General features: G+C 39.3%; 1 pseudogene; it reads left to right on the forward strand.

Moving 5' to 3' along the window:
- The window catches only part of LOC108705834, an 82875-nt pseudogene that overhangs the window by 43486 nt on the left and 15139 nt on the right, over nt 1–24250 (forward strand).

The raw sequence follows: 24250 nt of genomic DNA on the forward strand, positions 1-24250 counted from the left end.
GTAAATTTGAAATTATCAATAACATGTTCAAAAGGTGTAGAACTCACCGTTGGGACAAAGCCTAGGCCTCTCTGCAGTACCGATTTCTCTGCTGCTGTAAGTTGATGGGAGGAGAGGTTGAAGATCATTTCCCCCTCTTCGGTTTGCCTTGCTGCAGCTGCGAGCGGGTCAGCACTTGAGCCGCTTCTTTTCCCCCTGCGGGTGGCCTTCGTGCGCTGGTGCTGGCCTGCGCCGTCTCCTCTTCGCCGCTGGATGTGCGTTCCCCTAAAAAAGCCGGTCGTCCTCGCGGTGATCCAGATGCACTCCGCTCACCTTCACTGTCTGACGTTCTATTTCCGGCTCTGCGAGACGGTGAACCACGTGGGCGCCAATCCGGTCTTCTCCTCCTGGGTCCTAGTGCTCCTCCCTGCTGCCAGCGATACACGGAACCTTCTCTGTAATCCTGCTGCACTTTTAGGTGCTTGGAGTTCTTGAAAGCCAGCAATTCGGATCTGTATCTGTTGGTCTGTTCTTCTAGCCTGGTAAGCCAATCTGTGCCCTTGTCTGCATGCAGGACAGCCTGGTTTGTAGCTTCAAAGTGGGATAGATCGCTTTTTACTATCTTTAGCTCCCGACCTACTTCTTCCACAACCAGTAGTATCAGCTCTAGTGAACAGTGATCAAGAATGCTGCACCACTTTTTGCAGAATTCGGGGTTCGCTCTCCCCAAGGTAGGTGTATTGTTTATACGAAACCCACTTGGTATCTTCTTTTCCCTATAGTAGTCGGATAGGGAAACACCATGCAGGTGTAGTTCGAGTTCTTTTTTCTTCAGACGTAACAATTCATGATAAATCTCTTTTGGACCAAGTTTGCCAAATGTCTCCTCATAAGACTCAGGGAATAGGATGTTTTCGATGTTGTCTGATAAGAAACTTTCACGTGGTGTTAATGTATAGCTTTGGCTGCTATTCTCCATACTTTCTTCACGTGGATGAAGACTGGGGTGCAATCCACTAAATTCAGAGAAAGAATGCTCTGATAATACAAAGTTTTTGTGTGTGTATGCACTCTTACCACATTTTTAGTTGCTTCGGGTGCGTAGGTCAATATTGGTATACAAAATGATAGAAGGACTCGCACACCATTCTTCAGTGAATAAAACTGTTATTTTATTCTTTTATGCATTTTCCAACGTTTCGGCCCCCATTTGGGCCTTTATCAAGGATACAGTGCATATGTTAGTGAGGCTATTTATACACCATTTGAAATTGGCTCCAAGTATGACGTCATAGACAGTGCTAAACATTCCAAAAAGTACATATCATTGTACAGACTTAAAAATGCAGTACCTAAAATCCACCACAAGATGCCAGTGCTGTGCAAGTGCTTGAAGTGCTCATAACGTGTTACAAAAGTGTCCAATTGGCTTATTCTTTTTTCATAAGCCTGCAAAATTTGTACAAAAAACAGATACTTAGTTTCACCTCGTCAGAATATTGTTAACAATGTTATACTTATACAATACATATCAAGTAGTCCAACATTAGTGCTTTAAAGCAGTCTTTACAATGAATTTTTTAATGAATTTTTCAACAAACATTTAATGTCTCGGTGCATTACCAAGGGAAAGTTTAGTCCTCAGACAAAAAAACAACTTAACACCTGTTGTCCATTCAGCCCTATATATCTATATTTATCTATCTATCTATCTATCTATCTATCTATATATATATATATAATCTATCTCTATATCTATCTATATATCTATATCTCTATCTATCTATATCTATATCTATACATATCTATACATATCTATATCTATATTTATTTATATATATATATATATATAGAGATAGATAGATAGATTATAGATATACACACCGTATATACCCGAGTATAAGCCGAGTTTTTCAGCATCCAAAATGTGCTGAAAAAGTCTACCTCGGCTTATACTCGGGTCAGTGGTACCCGACCTGAGTAGCTGAGATTGCAGTCACTTTTAATCATTCCTATACCAACAGTACACTTGGGGAGAGACTGCAATATCCCACAATGCCCTCTGTTGGTTATATGAAAGAATAACAGTGACTGCAATATCACACAGCGCCATCTGTTGGTTGTATGAAAGAATAACTGTGCGCCCTCTGTTGGTTATATGAAAGATTAACAGTGACTGCAATATCACACAGCGCCATCTGTTGGTTATATGAAAGAATAACAGTGACTGCAATATCACACAGCGCCATCTGTTGGTTGTATGAAAGAATAACAGTGCACCCTCTGTTGGTTATATGAAAGATTAACAGTGACTGCAATATCACACAGCGCCATCTGTTGGTTGTATGAAATAATAACAGTGCGCCCTCTGTTGGTTATATTAAAGAATAACAGTGACTGCAATATCACACAGCACCCTCTGTTGGTTATATGAAAGAATAACAGTGCGCCCTCTGTTGGTTATATGAAAGAATAACAGTGACTGCAATATCACACAGCACCCTCTGTTGGTTATATGAAAGAATAACAGTGACTGCAATATCACACAGCGCCATCTGTTGGTTATATGGAAGAATAACAGTGACTGCAATATCACACAGTGCCCTCTGTTGATTATATGAAAGATTAACAGTGACTGCAATATCACACAGCGCCCTCTGTTGGTTATATGAAAGAATAACAGTGACTGCAATATCACACAGCGCCATCTGTTGGTTATATGGAAGAATAACAGTGACTGCAATATCACACAGTGCCCTCTGTTGATTATATGAAAGATTAACAGTGACTGCAATATCACACAGCGCCCTCTGTTAGTTATATGAAAGAATAACAGTGACTGCAATATCACACAGCACCCTCTGTTGGTTATATGAAAGAATAACAGTGACTGCAATATCACACAGCGCCATCTGTTGGTTATATGGAAGAATAACAGTGACTGCAATATCACACAGTGCCCTCTGTTGATTATATGAAAGATTAACAGTGATGGCAATATCAAACAGCACCCTCTGCACATGGTAGTGGGACAGTGGGACAATGCACACAGTAATCCGTTTGGCAATTCTCTGTCACCATCAACTTTGCAAAGAAGTCCGGTTGATCGCTGGGGGGGTCGCTTTGGCAGAATGTGCGCTGCTGGGAGACAGGGCTGTAGTTGTGTCTAGGCTTATACTAGAGTCAATAAGTTTTCCCAGTTTTCATAGGTAAAATTAGGTACCTCGGCTTATACTCGGGTCAGCTTATACTCGAGTATATACGGTATATCAATGTAATGGTAGATCTAAGAACAACACTCAATAGTAAAACCCATGTCTCACTGAGACACATTCAGTTACATTGAAAAGGAAAAACAGCAGCCTGCCAGAAAGCATTTCTCTCCTAAAGTGAAGGCACAAGTCACATGACCACGGGCAGCTGGGAAATTGACAAAATGTCTAGCCCCATGTCAGATTTTAAAATTGAATTTAAAAAAATCTGTTTGCTCTTTTGAGAAATGGATTTCAGTGCAGAATTCTGCTGGAGTAGCACTATTAACCGATGCGTTTTGAAAAAAACATGTTTTCTGATGACAGGATCCCTTTAATGGTTTTTGGCATTTTGACCCTGATAACTTTTTCTTTATCATCTAAATAGTACTTCAGTAAGAACCTTAAATGGCACAGCCAAAATCAAACACATATTAAAAATCTGACCAGTACAACCTAAACACATTTAATTATACTACATATATAGTTTTTTGAAAAAAACTGCTGGTTTTAAAAAATCCCTTACTTTGTCAAATGGGTTCTTTCACTGAGGGAGTCCATACTGAGACTATAACATGCAAATTTCAGAAGCATGCTCAGATTATAGAACTGCCTTGAGTATTCTACCCAGAATGCCTAGCTTTAGTAAACTCCTCCACTAGAAGTATCACGAGATTTCCCTATCTTGTCCCCTGCTGGTGGTGATGTTATGCAAATGAAGGGCACACACTAACTTCCAGAAGGTGGCAGCACTACTGAACAGCAGCTAACACAGAGGTTTGGCTGTTTTAAAAATTGCTTAGAAGGGTTGATAAGCAACCAAGGAACTTCAACTGAGCATGTGCTAGATTTCAGAGCTGGGAAGATATAGGTAGGATGAGCCAGTGAAATCCAAGATGCCTGCCTTGGCTATAACTGCAGTGGAGATAGGGGAGATCTTGCAGGAGGTATAGTGAGCTGATGATTTACATTATACAAACATGATTGGTGCCCTTTAAAGGGGTTATTCACCTTCCAAACACTTTTCAGTTCAGTTGTTTTTAGATTTTTCCCCAGGAATAGACTTTTTTCAATTACCTTCCATTATTTCTTTTTTACTGTTGTTCCAAAATCTAAGTTTAAAGTTTAATGTTCCTGTCTCTAGTGTTTCAGTCTGGCAGCTCAGTAATTCAGGTGCAGACTCTGAACTGTTACAGTTTTGCAACATTTACTTGATACATTTCTCAGCAGCATCTCTAGAATATTAGCAACTGTTGTATCAATTCTAACAGCTGCCTGTAATGAAACATGGAGATTGTGCTCAGTAGGGACACAGAAAAGAAATGTATCAACTAAATGTATCAATTTAGAACAGTTTACAGGGTTGGCGACCCCCCCTACCAGAGCTGCTTTAGAACGAGAAAAATGACACTTTATACTTCAATATTAGAAAATCAGTGACACATAGAAAATAGAAAGTAATTGGAAAAAGTCATTATTTCTGGTGATCTATCTGAAAACAACTAGTTGTTTGAAGGTGAACAACCCCTTTAAAGTAGACTTTAAAGAGATACTGACACCAACCAAAAAAAAATATCTATCATATTGTCTTTGTATACTATTTATAATTTTGTCATAAAAGTATTTGCCAGATGCTTTTGCATTACCTTTCTTACCCCCATGTTTCTCTATCAGGGGGCTGCCATATTTGTGCAGCAGGAGTTAGTTAGCTTTAGAAACTCTAACTCTAACTGACAGACTGAGAACAGACAGTCAGGTTGGCAAAACAGTTAGGTTTAGGAAATTCAAGTAACAATTACTTACATAAGCAAAACTCAGTGAAAAACGATCAGCATGACCTATATGAAATGTTTAATGTAGATTAATATTTTGAAAAGAAAATTTTTAGCGTCAATATCACTGTAAAGAAATTGTTCAGTGTAAAAATAAACTGGGTAAATAGGCTGTGCAAAATAAAACATGTTTCTAATATAGTTAGCCTAAAATGTAATGTATAAATGCTGGAGTATCTGGATGTCTAATATAATAGCCAGAACACTACTTCCTGCTTTTCAGCTCTCTTGGTTTACACTAACTGGTTACCCTGGTTACAAGGCATTAACCAATCAGAGACTTGAGGGGGGCCTCATTGGTCATATCTGTTGCTTTTCAATCTGAGCTGAATGCTGAGGATCAATTGCAAACTCACTGAACAGATATGTACCATGTGGCCCCCCCTTCAAGTCACTGACTAGTTCAGAGTTATAGAGCTGAAAAGCAGGAAGTCGTGTTCAGGCTATTATGTTACACACCCACGCACTCCAGCCTTTATACATAAAATTTTTGCCTAACTACCTATATTAGAAACATTTTTTATTTTACACAGCCTATTTATTTACACAGTTTTTATTTTACACTGAATTGTTCCTTTAAGAGCTTTAACTGGGCGTATAAAGGTGGCCATAGACGTAACAATTCCAATCTTTCTTGGAAAAGATCTTTCCCAGAAAGATTGTTTGTTTCAGTACACACATGTAGAGCTGAATCGGCGGATATACAGGTAGAAACAATAGAATTCTACCTGTATCTGACTATTCAATACTAACAATGCCCGATGTTTAGGTGCCCTCAGACGCCTGATCAAAATTTTCCATCTGCCCGATTGACGAGCCAACCGATATCCAAGTCTTCTGCCGATATTGGTCGTCTCTTTTCCCACCACACACACATGTTGCGTGATTATCTGTGCGTCTATGGCCACCTTAAGGAACAAAAAGCAGGTCTTATTGATCAAATTTGCAGTGTCCTGAAAAAGTTAGAACTTTTTTATTTTTTCAAATTTCAGAACTCTTAAACTGGCCATAGACGTGCAGATTTACCTTCATATTGGACAAACGATATGAACGGTGCCATCTCCCGACCTGCTACTAACCATTCAGATTAATTATGCCGCTTTATAGGTCCCTGGTAAGGCCTCATCTGGAGTATGCAGTGCAGTTTTGGACTGCAGTCCTTAAGAGGGATATAAATGAGCTTGAGAGAGTGCAGAGACGTGCAGCTAAACTGGTTAGAGGGATGGAAGATTTAAATTATGAGGGTAGACTTTCATGGTTGGGGTTGTTTTCTCTGGAAAAAAGGCGCTTGCGAGGGGACATGATTACACTTTACAAGTACATTAGAGGACATTACAGACAAATAGCAGGGGACCTTTTTACCCATAAAATGGTCACCGTACCAGAGGCCACACCTTTAGGCTAGAAGAAAAGAACTTTCATTTGAAGCAACGTAGGGGGCTCTTCACAGTTAGGACAGTGAGGTTGTGGAATGCACTGCTGGTTGATGTTGTTATGGCTGATTGTTTATGCCTTTAAGAATGGCTTGGATGATTTTTTGGACAGACAGAATATCAAAGGTTATTGTGATACTAAACTCTATAGTTAGTATAGGTATGGGTGTATATAATTTATATTTATGATGCTGGATTTTCATTTGGAGGGGTTGAACTTGATGGACTTTGTCTTTTTTCAACCCGATATAACTATGTAACTATGTAAGATCAAATACAGTAGTAAAAGAACAGATCAGACTATGTTCTGCCCCTGACTGCAATCATACGAAAGTCATGTCCGTCAAAAGCTAGTGACAGTCTCCCACTGATATTGTCAGATCGGCAATACATGCAGAGATATTATTGTTAGCCTACAGAAATTTTCTAACCTGTCCGATTGTCTGAGCGACATGGCACGAAAAATGTTGGGACACTCCACACAGGCCAAAAATCGTACGAAACAGAGATTCTTACAATCGGATCTTTGCGTCTATGGCCAGCTTTAAAGTTTAAGTAAAAGGTATAAAAGATATGTTTGATATCAGTTTTGTCCCTACACAGGGTGTTTGGTCAACATTACCAGTTAATGAAAAGAAGTTGAATGCAGCTTTCCGATCTGCAAGGAGTGTTATTCTGGTGTTTTCAGTTCGAGAGAGTGGAAAATTTCAAGGTAAGGTGCTGTTTTTATGTATACACATAATCTCTCTCTCTCCTTCTGTGTTGGTCTCCTCTGGGGTGAAGGGAAGCCCTACTGTTTGGGAACAACTAGGCTAGACTCCACTAGACAATATACTGTGCTGTCTTGAATAAGATGATCTAGTCCCTGCTAGAGCTTTTCTCAAATGTGATCAGTGCATAGTGTAAGTCGTATACCCATAACAAAATCTTGCCTCCACTTGATATCATCAGTACAGTGTTCACAGAAGTGTAGAACGTATATTTGACACATTCTGACAGCATCATTTTGGACGTTTTTTTTTTTTTTTTCAAAATGCATCAGTAGTAGTGCTGCTCCAGCAGACTTCTGCACTGAAATCTGAAATTTTCAAAAGAGCAAATTAATTTTTTTTGTATATTTAATTTTAAAATTTAATATGGGGCTAGACATATTGTTAGTTTCCCAGGTGACCCCAGTCATGTTATTTGTTCTCTGATGAACGTCATTAACTTCCTCCACCCCAGCAGCCCATCAGCAGAACAATGGGAAGGTAACCAGACAACGGCTCCCTGGCAGACCTAAGAACAGCACTCGGTAGTAAAAATTCATGTCCCACTGCGTCTCCTTCAGTTACATTGAGTAGGAGAAACAATAGCCTGTCTGAAAGCAGTTCCATCCTGAAGTGCTGGGTTGTTCTGAAAGCACATGACCTGGTAAAATCAGATGGCTTCCTACACACCAATATTACAACTAAAATAAATTACACTTGCTAGGTTAGGAATGATATTTTACATGGTAGAGTGAATTATTTGCAGTGTAAACCGTGTCATTTAGAAATAAAAACTACACCATAAAATCATAACCGAATACCTTTAAATACATTTATTACAGACAAAAGAGCAGCTATCATCAATCCTCACTGTACCCACAAGTTGTCTTTTCTGCAAATGTATATCTGGTGCGTTTTCTGTAGTTTTTGGAGCTACAATTTGTTCCATTATTAGACTTGTGCTGCATTCTGTTACAGAGTATAGAGCCACCCTTGCTTAGGTTCAGTTTAAATACAATTACAATTGCACACAATGTATTATGCAGACATCAAAAAAGCTTTGCTGTGCTTCCAAAAAAAAAAATTGGTAGCTCATTCTTTCTTTATCTTTTCGCCCCTGACTAGATTCTTAATTTTGTCTGCATGTATTTTTGGGATTTTTTTAGACTGCCCATATGAAGCCAGCTTTACTCTTTGCACATTATATTGAAATAAATGTAAACGGTATCTGAAGTTAAAAGATAATTGTTTTTATCAAGAGAAAGCAAGTGAAATACAGTATATCTAACTACTAACACCTCAACAGCAACTGTGTGACATGATCAATGTGAATCTAACAACTTTTTGGAAACTTGTCACCAGAGTACAGTATGGTATCACTCTGCCTTTGTCATTCTTTTCCCCCAATCCTCGCCCTTTAAATGTAGCACATATTATTAATTTGTTTGGATAATCTGAGGAAAACCTCATAACACTGCCGCATGTTTTTTCAGGATTTGCTAGGCTATCCTCTGAGTCGCATCATGGGGGGTCACCTATTCATTGGGTACTGCCTGCTGGAATGAATGCAAAGATGCTTGGTGGAGTCTTCAAAATAAATTGGATTTGCAGGTATACAGTATTTTTGTCTTGCAAGATGTTTGTCTATTAGCCTTTAAGAATGAATAGAAAAATGTCTGGAACATATCTTTCAAATACTTATAGGCAGCGTTTAAGGTATAAAGTTATTTTCCTGTGTTTGTTGCCTATGCAGGAGACCATTTCATGTGGTTGACAAAACACCCCATATGATGTTAAACTTGCACCTTGTGTAATATTTGGAGTTATTTCCTCCATTTTCTTATCTCCTTGTTTACTTAAACCATTCTAGGTCAGTAGATATCCTTTTTTAAAAATAAATGTCATTGCAACTTGTAGCAGATATAATTGCTCTACCACTTATTCTAGTAGGTCTATTTTGGTAGGTATCTTATTTTGTGAAAGCTTTCTTTCATCCACACTTGAAGGAAGATCAGGGTTCACATTAGTGGTAAGATATTAAAAGGAACAGAACACAGAGAATTACAGTAAAGTTAACTTTTTAAGGGACATTGTTGCAAGACCTCTGTTATTTAGAGAACTCGTTTTGACATTAAGTGATCTATGCTAATATAGAGTACAGGACACAACAAATTTGTTTGTGCTCGCATAAATAAACTCAATTAGCATTTTAATCTGTGAAATGTATATGCTGTCATCTTTCTAGGAGAGAACTACCATTCACCAAATGTGTTCATCTAACCAACCCTTGGAATGACCATAAACCTGTAAAGATTGGACGTGATGGTCAGGTTAGTCTTTTTTTTTCCTTTGTTTTAAGGTGCTGTTTTTACGGGGTGTATACCCAAAGAGGTATACCAGATAAATCTGTTTGGCAATGTTAGTATTTTAGACTCTAGGGATATCAGTGTCTAAGATTACTGCCATCAATACATGATATGGGTATAATTTTTCTGTATATATTGACTCAAGAACATATGTATAATATGGCTCTCTGTTACCAGGAGCTTAGGTAAGTTAAACCATGCTTCAAGAATGTTTCACTAAACAGCTTCTGTGATATGTCTGTGCTTTCAAGCCTGGCTAAGGGTGTTTGACTTGTGAATTTATTGTAGTTGTGCAGTTGGTCTGGGGTGGGCGCAGAGGCATACAGTATAGTGTTCATTGCCTTGCTGGATTGAGTTGTGAGGGCTTTTGACAAGTACAGCATCCTTATGCTTCCACTACTAAACTTTAATATTGTCTTTGTACCAGGGTTATATGTAATAAAGCATGTAAATTGTTATGCTACATGGGTGTTTAGCTTTGCAAGAAATATATATGTATATATTTATTTTTTTGTGTGTAAATTGGTTGCTATTTTCAGGAAATTGAAGCAGGTTGTGGAACCCAGCTCTGCCTTCTATTCTCAGCGGATGATTCCATTGACTTGTATCAAGTCATTCATAAAATGAGGCATAAGAGACGAATGCATTCACAACCCAAATCAGGAGGAAGACCATCTCGACGCGAGGCAACACGAGAAGTGGGAAGGTTAGAAATGTTCTTTGGACTGATAATAGGCGTTTGTGCTGGAGTAACATGATGGACACCGCAGCACCAGATTATGGCATAATGAAGAGCGAAAATCCTCATATCAAGCTGCATGGAGGAGATTGTGGCTTTATTGAGGATTTCATTTTGGTCCCATTTTTGCTCTCTTCCTCACTCCCCCCCCCATCCCTACTACTTTTTTTTTTTTTAAATCGAGCACCATGAATGTTTACCTACTTTATGGAACATATTTAATGGAGAGGCACACATTTAGAACAGTATAGAATAGATCTCTGTAATAAAGAAAAAATCAAGTCCGAAAACTATGCTGTATAGACAGAATGATGTTTTGGTATATACCCATCTTTCAGAAGGAAAGTATGTTAATTTTTTTGTTAAAAGCCTTTTCTTTCAGGTAAATCCCTGGATAACCTTTATCAGATATGGGACTTTTATAATGGATCAATAATGGTGTTGCAGAAGATGCCAACTCCTCTTGAGGAGATAAAGCTTAGAAATGTTGCTTTGTTTTCAAGAGGAGCCTTGTTGGGACTATTTCCATATGGCTTCACCATGATGTTTTTAGAAGCATTTTTCAGAAATGTTTTTTATAAAAAATACCACTGTGAATACGACTTGCTGAGCTCCTGAAACCACTTTAGGTTCTGTTCAAAGGGGAGCATATTGCACTTGGAGACCTGGCAACAAACCAGAAAGTGGGGCTGTTGCTGTGTCTGTACATCCCTTCCAGAGATGCTGGCAGTACCTGTGGACTATAAAAAAAAATATATATATAAAATTGTAGTGGATCGACATATTGTTTTTTACCAGCATTATGAACTAAACGCCTTACCATATTCCTGGAAAAAAAGAGGGTGTTGCAGAATTGGAGAAGGCTTTCAAAGAACTCATGTTTAAAAGCTCTTTGGCCAATCACCCCTTCCTGTGTAGGCTATTTACATTGAGATAATTTATACAGGTTTCTTCTAAAAGACTGTGTTGGGTTGATACTATGCAACTTGGGTAAAAAGTGGTAGGTAGAGAGCAAGCTCCAGAGCCCTTGATTCTCTCATCAAAAAAAGGACACCACCGTCTAGGTAGGAGGAAGCCTAAGCCCCTTATTTCATTTTAATTTTTTTTTTTTCATTCCGTTAAATGGACTGAGTACAAAGTAGTAAGCTAAGAGGTTTCCTTTACACTATGTATTACAAGTGATTTTTTACTCCAGTTTTGCAATGGACTGCAAAATATACTTTTAACAGCACTACACCTTCTCAGGTCCGCCTTGTATATGTGCGGCTAACAGCTTAAAATCGTTAGTGGACTTCTGTATGAACTGTTGCTATATTTTATACAGGTCGTTATGCACTCAAAACTACAAGAAAGCGGTATGTTTCCTTTTTAAACCAGCTTTTCTTTTTTTTTTTTTTTTTTTTTGCTAAATGTGCACCTGATTTGCTTCTTGCTCAGTGGGGAAAAAGTTAGACCTTGTGTGTGGGAGTGTTAAGTTTATAAGTAAGAATTGGGAAGTTTGCTTAGTATTCGGGTAAGGTACTTTAAGAAAGGTTTTTGAATGGTTTTGCTTTTCTGTGAATTATTCTGTGTACTATGGTAAGACAAGTGTATTTCCCCCATTTTCTTCAATTTATAGGATCTGTCATGGGCTTTCCCCCTCCCCCCAACATTGTGGTTTTTTGTTTTGTCTAATTAAATGTCATTTTATAAAAAAAAATGTATTTAGTCTCTGCATCTTTTGAGTGTTTATTAACAATGGGTGCCTGAGTTATACCAATGTTCCCTCTAATTTTTGTTGGCTGTCTGAACACTAAACCTGTGTGCACAGTTAAAAAAAAAACTGTTTGCACGTCAAAAATTGTGTTCTCACACACAATTCTATGTACACACTATAATTTAATGGGTGTGCTGGTTTCAAAATGTGTGTACAAGCGCATAACTTAAGAGGAAACATTTCTGAAAACCCAGACATCTGAGCATTTCCAAAATGCTAAATAAGTTGGTAGGAGCTTCCTTTCCTTTCAGCAGAACAGTTGACACAATCATGCAAGAGTTGAGAGCCCAAAATAACCCCTATTGTAAATGACCCAGCACATTTATGGAGTTAAGTGATCTGTTCTGCAGAAGGCAAGCAGTAGTGTTTTCACTCATACACTCTGCCTAACTCTTGAAGTGGTCAGTTGTGCATATCTGTGCAGGAAGCATGCTTATTTTCAGACATATAAGGCACTCATGTTATTAACCAGTCATAAAATGCACAACTAATTGATATCTTATTAGAATATGTTTAATGAGGTATCTATGAGCAATTGCACGTCACCCCCACAAATATAGATCCCCTCTGTCTAAATTTGTGGAGTATGTGCAAATAAAATGTCATTGGCAATTTTGCCAGAGATGCAGATCGGCACGATCATTATAAGGTTTGCGTTTGCTTTTTTGGTGGCATATGTTTTTTCATTACTGTCATACACTTCATGGTTGATCTTTGTTTTGTGTTGACTGCATAGCATCTACTTAATCTGCAGAGATGCAAAGTTTGCAACTGTTGTACAAAAATGAAGCCAGTCATTAGGGTATATTTATCAAAGAGTGAAGTTAAAGATCACCACAGTCCACTAGAGTGACATTCTGCCATTCTCCATTCATTTCTATGGCTTTTTTAAAGACATTTATCAAAGGGTGAACTTTCACACATTGATAAATACTCTTTTAAAAATAGAAGTGAATGGAGAAAGGCGGAATTTCACTCTAGTGGACTTCGGTGACCTCTAATCACTCTTTGATAAATATACCCCATTGAGTCCATGTATAAGCGTATGTGATGTTACCTTCGTGCAGCGCTGTCCATAGACGATCAAAGTGGTCTGGTATATTTACCCTTAAAGGGGAACTATCGCGAAAATCTAATTTTCCCAGCGGACAGATAGGATGAAAATAATAATATTCTCAAATATATTCATTTAACAGAAATGCTCACTTTTTGAAGGGCATTCAATAATATTACAGGGAGTTAGAATGCTTTCTCTGAGAGCCAGTTCAAGCAATTGCTGAATGGGAGTGGCTATACCCCAACTGTGATGTCACGTAGCAACTAGCAAAGTCCCACCCTCTTCATGCATCCACACACCAACTGTATTCTCTGGAATCTCATTCTGAGAACAGTAAGGCTGTTATTCTTTTATAGTGTGAAAATGCTGATTTTATTGGCAGAATTAGGTTTTCACACTCTCCCAGATCAAAGGCAGGACAGTGCATGGTATTTTTTTTTTTGCACATTGCACCTCGCCTCACATGTTGCATATGTCTCTGTAGGTCAATAACAACCAGCCAGCAATTCACTTTGAACAGGCTACTTACTACTGATTCAAAATATGGGTAATTGAACTGGTACAAATTAGCACCTTGGTTTGAAATCACCATCTTTCTGTCTATAAATGTATGTGTGTGACAGTGTGCTTGTGTGTGATTGTCTCCCAGAAACTTGCTTGTGTTTGCTTCAGAAACAGCCATGGAGCCGCAATTCAAGTTGAAATAGGGCTAAAAGGCACAGGTTTTATAGCAGATAAGCTCTGTACAATACAATGGATTTAGTTATTTTATAAGTATTTAAACCTATTGTATTCATTTATCTGTTGCCCGCTTATTTGCTTCCATGGCTAGCAAGCATCTTATTTTTATTTTCTAAACAATAGTAATGTTTCTGAGGCAAACACTCCAGTTTTACAAGAGAACCAAGAGTTCATCCTTATTTCATGCTTGAGCATATGCCCTGTATGGAAGATCTGAGCCTGTAAAGTAGTATGCATGTGCATGGGTTATTCACTGGTAGCAATCATAGCCCAGGCTGCAGGACATTGATACAGCTCAGGCACTTTTGGGCTCAGCTATCTGGCACTGATTGGGAAGGTGCCACAGGGTGGGCTGCCCAGGGAAGTGGCCCAAACAGTGATCTGGTACTGGAACCTTATGCATTGGCAGTAGCACTGGCACTTCTATACACTGGCATTTCCAAACACACTGCCATTAGCACTGGCTTTTGCATACACTAGCATTGGTACTTGTACTTCAAACACTTCAAGACACTTTCATACATTGGCACCACCACATACATTACCATTGGCATTTGTACTTCCATACACAGGGACTCCCATACATCGGCACTGGCACCACCACATACAGTTTGATTTGTACTCGCACATTACCATTTGGTACTGGAAATTCCATACACTGGCATTGCCATTTGCACCTTCACACATACCGTCATTGGTACTGACACTTCTATACTCAGACACTTCCGCACATTTGTACTGCGCCAACTCATACTGTGACTAGGGTTGCCACCTTTTCTGGACAAAAATACTGGCCTTCCTATATATGTATCTCTTTTCCCTATTAACCCTTTAAGTGCCACAGAACGTAGAATCTACGTTCTGTGGAAAAGTAACTTGAAATGCCACAGAACGTAGATTCTACGTTCTGCAGCACTTCCGGGTTCTGGAGCGGAGGAGCGGCTGTTAGAGCCGCTCGCTCCGTTCTGCTTCGATCCCCTGCCCCTAGGCAACGAGCAGAGCAGGGGATCGAGTGGCCCCTGGGGCGCGATCGCCCAGGGGCCCAAAAACAGCAGCAGGCACGTGTTACTTACGTGTCCTGCTGCTGCAGCCTGCACTGCGATGATCAGCTCCGCCCCCACAGCACAGAGACACGCAGATCGTCGCAGATGTCTTCCTGGGATCCCTCCACATCGTGTGCAACAGTCTTCAGCGACTTTTTCAGGTTAGTGCAACAATTACACACACAAACACACCAACACACACTTATTACAGTAATACACACTTAGATTCACACTTACACACACTTACACATCCATTTTTGGGGATTGGGGGGGTCACTTACACTCACTGCACTTACACACACGTGCACACGCACACACGCGCACATAACATGTAATTTACCATTTGTACACACGCACACGCACATACATGGCATTGTGGCTTTTTTTTTTTTTTTCTTATCGCATCGTCTTTTTTTTGCTGAAAAAAATGTTTTATTGCCATTACGAATAGCGTATTCGCTAACCGTACTGTGCAATATCTTTTGTATGTTATTTCGGTGATTATATTGCAATTTTGGGTATTTTGGTGCATTTTTAGCCATTTTATTGAATTTTTAGCCATTTTATTGCATTTTCAGCTCTGCATATGTTGTGTTCACTTGTTTCTAGCCGTATAACCTGTTTGGCCCAGCTAAAATATTCAAACTGTGATTCTGATGGCCGATAACACTATTCTGGAAAAAAAACATTGATTTTTGTGGTTTTATTGGATTTTTTTTCATTTCACTCTTTACTGCCTTATTTTGTTTTGCCTTGTAAATTTTATCTACTATATATCCATTTGGGGGTCTCTGTGCGCCACATAGTTTGGTATATCTATGCATATTGGGCATCAAAGTGTTCAGTAGACCCCTGGCGTTCATATTTAGGATGTTTTATGCTGATACGTTACGAAATGTGGGGCATATAATGGGGTAAAATTCAAGCTTTGTGACAATTTTCAGAAATTTGATAAAAACTGTTATGTTCAGCATTGCTTTGCAGTTTGGCAGTTTGTAGTAGAAACACTTATTTACCCATATTGGATTCGTCAGAATGTGTACTTTCTGAAAATATATGGTTTTCTGGGGTCTCTGTACTGTTAGGGGGGTCTAATGTCGCATAATACACACACCAGGTGCTTATATTGCAGCAGCCAGCGCGTCAGCTGTGAAAATGTATATACACTATTGTCATTTGGTGGTCTCTGTGCGCCACATAGTTTGGTATATCTATGCATATTGAGCATCAAAGTGTTCAGTAGACCCCTGGCGTTCATATTTAGGATGTTTTATGCTGATACGTTACGAAATGTGGGGCATATAATGGGGTAAAATTCAAGCTTTCTGACGATTTTCAGAAATTTGATAAAAAACCGTTATGTTCAGCATTGCTTTGCAGTTTGGCAGTTTGTAGTAGAAACACTTATTTACCCATATTGGATTCGTCAGAATGTGTACTTTCTGAAAATATATGGTTTTCTGGGGTCTCTGTACTGTTAGGGGGGTCTAATGTCGCATAATACACACACCAGGCGCTTATATTGCAGCAGCCAGCGCGTCAGCTGTGAAAATGTATATACACTATTGTCATTTGGGGGTCTCTGTGCGCCACATAGTTTGGTATATCTATGCATATTGGGCATCAAAGTGTTCAGTAGACCCCTGGCGTTCATATTTAGGATGTTTTATGCTGATACGTTACGAAACGTGGAGCATATAATGGGGTAAAATTCAAGCTTTGTGACGATTTTCAGAAATTTGATAAAAACCGTTATGTTCAGCATTGCTTTGCAGTTTGGCAGTTTGTAGTAGTAACACTTATTTACCCATATTGGATTCGTCAGAATGTGTACTTTCTGAAAATATATGGTTTTCTGGGGTCTCTGTACTGTTAGGTGGTCTAATGTCGCATAATACACACACCGGGTGGTTATGTTGCAGCAGCCAGCGCGTCAGCCGTGAAAATGTCTATACATATTGTCATTTGGGGGTCTCTGTGCGCCACATAGTTTGGTATATCTATGCACATTGGGCATCAAACTATTTAGTAGACCCGTATGTTTATATTTAGGATGCTTTATGCTGGTAATGATACATGGACAATACGATGCTGGAAAGTTGAAGCTTTGAGGCAATTTTCAGATATTTCACCAAAACCGCCAAATTTGGCAAAGCCTTGCGACTCAGTAGTTTGGAGCAGAAAGGCATGGGTACCCATTTTAGATTCTGTAGAATGTGTACTTTCCAAAAATGTATGGGTTTGGGGGGTAAACATATATTTCTGTGTTTTTACCCCACAAAAATGCAGACAATGTGCTGATTTTTCATTAGCTGAAGTTACCCACAGGACAATTTGTATGTGCTAACTTCATTTTGGGGCCTCTAAATGCCATATACTTTGGTAAACCTATGCACAGTGGGCACCAAACTGTTGGGAGGACCCCTGGCAATCACAATTTGGGTGCTTTTTTGTGATACGTAATGATACATGGGCGATATGATGCTGGAAAGTTGAAGCATTGAGGCAATTTTCAGATATTTCACCAAAACCGACAACTTTGGGAAAGCCTTGCGACTCAGTAGTTTGGAGCAATAAGGCATGGGTACCCATTTTAGATTCTGTAGAATGTGTACTTTCCAAAAATGTATGGGTTTGGGGGGTAAACATATATTTCTGTGTTTTTACCCCACAAAAATGCAGTTAATGTGTTGATCTTTCATTAGCTGAAGTTACCCACAGGACTATTTGTATGCACTAACTTCATTTTGAGGCCTCTAAATGCCAGATACTTTGGTAAACCTATGAACAATGGCCACCAAACTGTTCGGAGGAACCCTGGCAATCATATTTAGGGTGCTTTTTCTTGGTGCATAACGATACATGGGTGATATGGTGCTGAGAAGTTGAAGCTTTGAGGCAATTTTCAGATATTTCACCAAAACCGACAATTGTGGGAAAGCCTTGCGACTCACTAGTTTGGAGCAGAAAGGCATGGGTACCCATTTTAGATTCGTTAGAATGTGTACTTTCCAAAACTATATGGGTTTTGGGGGGCAAACATATATTTCTGTGTTTTTACCCCACAAAAATGCAGTCAATGTGTTGATTTTTCATTAGCTGAAGTTACCCACGGGACTGTTTGTATGCGCTAACTTCATTTTGGGGCCTCTAAATGCCAGATACTTTGGTAAACCTATGAACAATGGCCACCAAAATGTTCAGAGGAACCATGGCAATCATATTTAGGGTGCTTTTTCTTAGTGCATAATGATACATGGGTGATATGGTGCTGGGAAGTTGAAGGTTTGAGGCAATTTTCACATATTTCACCAAAACCGACAATTTTGGGAAAGCCTTGCGACTCAGTCGTTTGGAGCAGAAAGGCATGGGTACCCATTTTAGATTCGGTAGAATGTGTTCTTTCCAAAAATATATGGGTTTGGGGGGTAAACATATATTTCTGTGTTTTTACCCCACAAAAAATGCAGTCAATGTGTTGATTTCTCAGTAGCTGAAGTAAAGTCCTGATCAATTTGGATGTGCTAACTTCATATTGGTGTCTCTAAATGTCAGATACTTTGGTAAACCTATGCATAATGGGTATCAAACTGTTCAGTGGACCCCTGGCAATCATATTTCAGGTGCTTTTTCTTGGTACCTAATATAGTTTGGGATATGCGGAGCAGCAAAATAAAACCTTTGAAATGATTTTTCAGAATTTTGAATTTTTTTTGAAAAACCGCTATGTTCAGACAAGCTTTTATGTTTGGTAGTTGGGAGTAGAGAGACATAGTTACCCATTTTATAATCGGCAGAATGTGTACTTTTCAAAAATGTATGGTTTTCTGGGGTAAACCTACGGTTTCAGGAGTTTTTGCCTTGGAATCTAAAGCATGCCGTTTTCTGCCTTAGTGCTTTCAAAATTCGGCAATATACTGCCGGGAGTTTTTGAGGCACAGAAGTCCTAAATCTCCCTAAAACTATACATATCTGGTATTGGCACGTTCGAGAGACATAAGGCTTTCCAAATCAGTTGGATTTTCATCCGTAAAATGAAAGATTTTTCTGGTATAAATTGATATACGATGAAAAATGGTAATTTTTCATTTTTTTTTTGGTATTTAGCACTATAAATTTTTTTGCACAGGTGGAAATACATGAAAACTCAGGCAGATTTAGAAAGCTCAGTTTCTACCGAAAAAAAACAATGTATAGTTTTCCTAGGTAAACTATAGGTTTCCCCTCAGAAAATGCCCCTAAAGTGAGAGAGCACAAAATGTTTCAAAAACGGCTGGCATTTCGCGTAACCAAAATGTGAAATTCTGCTGGCACTTAAAGGGTTAATAACATCAACCATAATATTTACTGGTCAGGTGGCAACCCTAACTGTGACATTGGCACTTCTGTACATTGGCACAACCACTGGCACCTCCACACACACTGTCATTGTTACCAGGACTTCCTTACAGGCACCTCAGGTGTTCACTGGCATTGGTACTGCTACTTTCACATACTGGCATTGGTACTGCCAGCTACACCTACCCTCCTTATATGTACACCTGCCTCACCCACCTTCCACTTTCACACTCACCCCTGCTACTTCTATCACTCTCATACCCACTCCTGCAACTCCTACCATCCACTCACGTTCACCCCTGCAACCCCTACCATGCACTCACACACTCACCCCTGTAACTCCTACCATCCACTCACGCTCACCACTGCAACCCCTACCATCCACTCTCACACTCACCCCTGCAACAGCAAGCTGCCTCAGGCGGCGGAGGGGCCAGGTTCGCCCCAGGTTTAGTAAGGATTTAAAGTGCATGGTGTGACCTCCGCATATTTCACACTCCTTGCTGCTATGTGAGGGTTGGTTGGCTGCCTATCCTAAGGCCAGGGAGCAAACATAGGGCATGAAGTAGTGATGTGTGGGCCTACCTAACACCCGCAGGTTCGGGCCAACCTTGCACCCCCCTTTCCGGGTCACAGGCAGGTCTGGGTTGAGCTCTTCTTCCTATTCCTTTTTATAGATGCGCGCCTGTTTGCCCTCCCCTTTTGTGACATTATTGGCGGGGCGGTGCGGGTCTATAAAAGGTAGGGGGAAGGCGGGCGGGTATTGGGCAGGTGTGGGTAAAACCTGACCCCCACATCACTAGCATAAAGGGAGAACCTTTAGAGAGCTACTATTATAGGTGTAATGCTTGTAGATTGGATAGTTTACATTAACCCTTTAAGTGCCAGCAGAATTTGACATTTCGGTTTCACGAAATGCCAGACGTTTTTGAAACATTTTGTGCTCTTTCACTTTCTTTCATTTTCTGAGGGGAAACCTTTAGTTTCCTTAGGAAAAACATACATTGTTTTTTTCGGGAGAACCTGAGCTTTCTAAATCCGAGTTTCATGTATTTCCACCTCTGCAAAAAGATTTATAGCGCTAAATACCAATGAAAAATTCCTATTTTTAATAATATATGAATTTATACCAAAAAAATATTTTTATTTACTCATGAAAATCCAACTGCTTTGGAAAGCCTCATGTCGCTCGAACATTGCCAATACCAGATATGTATAGTTTTAGTAGATTTAGTACTTCTGTATAGCAAAAACTCCCTGCAGTATATTACCGAATTTTCAAACTACTAAGGCAGAAAACGGCATATTTTAGTTTTCAAGGCCAAAAAATCCTGAAACAGTAGGTTTACCCCAGTAAACCATTTAGTTTTGAAAAGTACACATTCTGCTGATTCCAAAATGGGTAACTGTGTCTCTCTACTCCTAACTACCAAACATAAAAGCTTGTCTGAATTTAGCAGTTTTGATGAAAATGTATTAAAATTCTGAAAAAAACACTTCAAAGATTTTATTTTGCTGCCCCTGATATCCACACTGTATTAGTTACCAAGAAAAAGCACCCTGAATATGATTGCCAGGGGTCCACTGAGCAAGGTGATGCCCATTGTGCATAGGTTTACCAAAGTTTATGGCTTTTAGAGACACCAATATGAAGTAAGCGCATAAAAATAGTCCTGTGGGTAACTTCAGCTAATGAAAAATCAACACATTGACTGCATTTTTGTGGGGTAAAAACACAGAAATATATGTTTACCCCCAAAACCCATATATTTTTGGAAAGTACACATTCTACTGAACCTAAAATGGTGACCCATGCCTTTCTGCACCAAACTACGGAGTCAAAAGGCTTTCCCAAAATTGGTGGTTTTGGTGAAATAACTGAAAATTGCCTCAAAGTTTCAACTTTCCAGCATCGTCCATGTATCATTATCAGCATAAAGCATCCTAAATATGAATGCTGGGGGTCTACTAAACAGTTTGATGCCCAATATGCATAGATTTACCAAACTATGTTGCGCACAGTGACCCCCAAATGGATATATGTTAGACAAAATTTACATGGGCAAAAAGAAGCAACAAAGAACAATGGTAAATAAAAACCACAAAAAGCAATGCTTTTTTTCCCACCTAGTATAATCAGCAGTCAGAATTACTGTTTGAATATTCTAGCTTGGCCACATATGTTTTACAGACAGAAGCAAGCAAACAACACCCATGCAGAGCTGAAAATGCAATAAAATAGCTAAAAAATACTATAAAATGGCTAAAAATGCACCAAAATCACAAAATTGCAATATAATAACAGAATTAGCATGCAAAAGGTATGCGCAGTACTGTTAGGGAATACGCTATTCACAATGGCAATAAAACATTTTTTTCAGGCAAAAATAAAAAAGGGTGCACTTGCTCAGTCTGCTACCCAGTGGCAAAGCTTTGGATGTGAGTTTAACCCTTTCCCTGCCAGCCATTTTGTCCTAAATGCAACATCTACTGCCAAGCAGTTTTTTTAGACTTTTTGTACTCTTTCACTTTAAGGGCTTTTCCTGGGGGGGGGGGGTCTTTTAGTTTACCCGGGAAAACAATATATTGTTTTTTTCAGGACAACCTGAGTTTTCAAAATATGCTAGAATTTTGGTGTCCACTTCTGTAAAAATATATAGGCTTCTAAGTGTAAAATCCTGTTTCACATAGTACAATCACATATATCAGAAACATAATTTATTTTATGTACAAGAACACAGCCGATTTGTATAATTCTGTCTCCTGAATGCACAATACCAAAATATATAGTTTTATGGAGATTTATCACTTGTATATATCAATATCTATAAGCAGTACATGGCCAGATTTCCAAAGCAGCGCTCCACAAAATGGCATACTTCTGATTTCAAGGCCAAACATTCCACTAACAGTAGGTTTACACTAGAAAACTACCCATTATTAGAAAGAGCAGATTCTGGGAAATCAAAAATGGGTAAATATATTGTTGTACTCCAAACTACCAAGTTGCAATTTTTTCCTAAATTTATAATTTTATATAGAAATTGGTGAATTTTTTGAAAAATGATATCTCCACACATCATTAGGACGAATGTACCCAGGAGTCCATCGAACAGTTTGATGCCCAATATGTATAGGTTTACCTAAGCAGGTGGCATATAGGGGCCCGAAAATGAAGACTTCTATAAGGTACTGCAAAATCAACACATTTACATAGTTTTTTTGGGGGGGGGGAGATAGAAAAAAGTATGTTCACCCCAGAAAACCATATATTTTCAGAAAGTACACATTACACATAGATATACCAAAGTAGCTGGCATGTGCGGGCCCCAAATAAAAATTGTGCATATGAGTTTCTCCGCTGCCGATTTGCCTTCTTTGCACAAAGACCTGTGACTGCGCATTGTGTGCCAGAAGATTCTCCTAACAGCAGAAAGACCCCCCAAAACCATATATTTTTGGAAAGTAGACATTTTGATGAAACCAACAAAGATAAAGACATCTTTCTATACCAAACTACAAATCTATTCTAAACAGAGGTTTTTACATTTCTGAAAATTGCCTAAAAATGTTGCAGTTTGCCGCATTTATCTCACACAATGAGATACAATCGCTGCAATCCCTGGAGGTGGAGTATGCAGAGCTATTGCGAAGCAGAAAGTGCGTGGGTGGCTCTGCAGGGAGGAGGAGGTAAGTGAAGTAGCAGATGCGTCATGCGCTTGCGTCTGCTACTTTGGAAGTCAGACCTGAAACGATCGCGTCTCAGATTAGACGGTGGCAAAAGCCACAGATGCAGCGAGAACAGCTCAGCTGCTAAAGAACGTACCTAGTACGTTCTTGGCAGCCTGAGCATTTGCCTGCCAGCACATAGGCTGTACATGCTTGGCAGGCAAAGGGTTAGATGCCACTTTGCCATCTGAACGTGAAGCTATTGCTGAAGCCAATGACCATGAAATATCCTAGGGACGCTGCATGAGCTTTCAAGCCTAAGTCCCTCTGATAACCGCAAGTGATTGCTTATGGTTTTTTATGTGAGCGCCTGAGAGAGAGCAGCGCCACTGCATCAGCCAGAGACTGCAAGAGACTTGCGCCTATGATAGATGATAGGTGGCTATGAAAAGAAAATACAATCATTCAACATGGGTTCCATATTGCACTATGACGTTTCAGATACAGTATATGGACACAGGAGGCAAATTCTCATTAATGTAGATTAGGCTTCAGCGCTTCCAAATATGGGGTCTGGACATCTTTATAGATAGACAAGTGGTGAGCTACTATCCCATTGATTGATGGGAAAGGGGTGGATAATAATGACGCCTGCATCTTTTTTACAGCCAAACAGAAATTCATATATCTGAAAATTGTTGACATTTGTGACACTATGAAGTTCACCTTAAACCTGCACCCAGCAAAAAAGTTTGCTCATACCCAGCGGGCAGCTCTAAGCTTGACTGTCCTTACTGTTTAACACTTAACAGGACTAACATTACCTTCATCGCCCATTTCACTCTTTTATGAATAAACAGAAATAAAACTTAGCCAATATGTTTTACTAGATGTTTATATGACAATAAAGTTATTACCAATGCTCAATTGAGAAAAAAAGGGTATGTTACTCCTTTAATAGCTAGAAGGAAAATAGAGACACCTGCTGGGGTGGGATGTATAGATTGTGTAAACTGTCTGTGTGCCCCTGAAGGCAGCATGAAGCTTTCCCATAGAAAGAGTTAACAGAACAACAGTGGAATGCAGTTATGTTGTCCTTATACCTCACCTCTTCCTCTAACAAGCTCCTCTGGATCTCCGTATATCACATGCTGAGTTTCTGAAGCTCAGGCCCAGACTGCACCATTGTAGCTGTTTGAAGGAGGGGAGATGTTATCTGATCCATCTGTCCTGCTGTTAGAAACCAACCAGTGCAGCTGTGTTTGAGAAAGTTCTCCCCCCTCACAAGTATTGTGGG

Source organism: Xenopus laevis, chromosome 1S, assembly GCF_017654675.1.
Source record: "Xenopus laevis strain J_2021 chromosome 1S, Xenopus_laevis_v10.1, whole genome shotgun sequence".
Lineage (NCBI taxonomy): Eukaryota > Metazoa > Chordata > Amphibia > Anura > Pipidae > Xenopus > Xenopus laevis.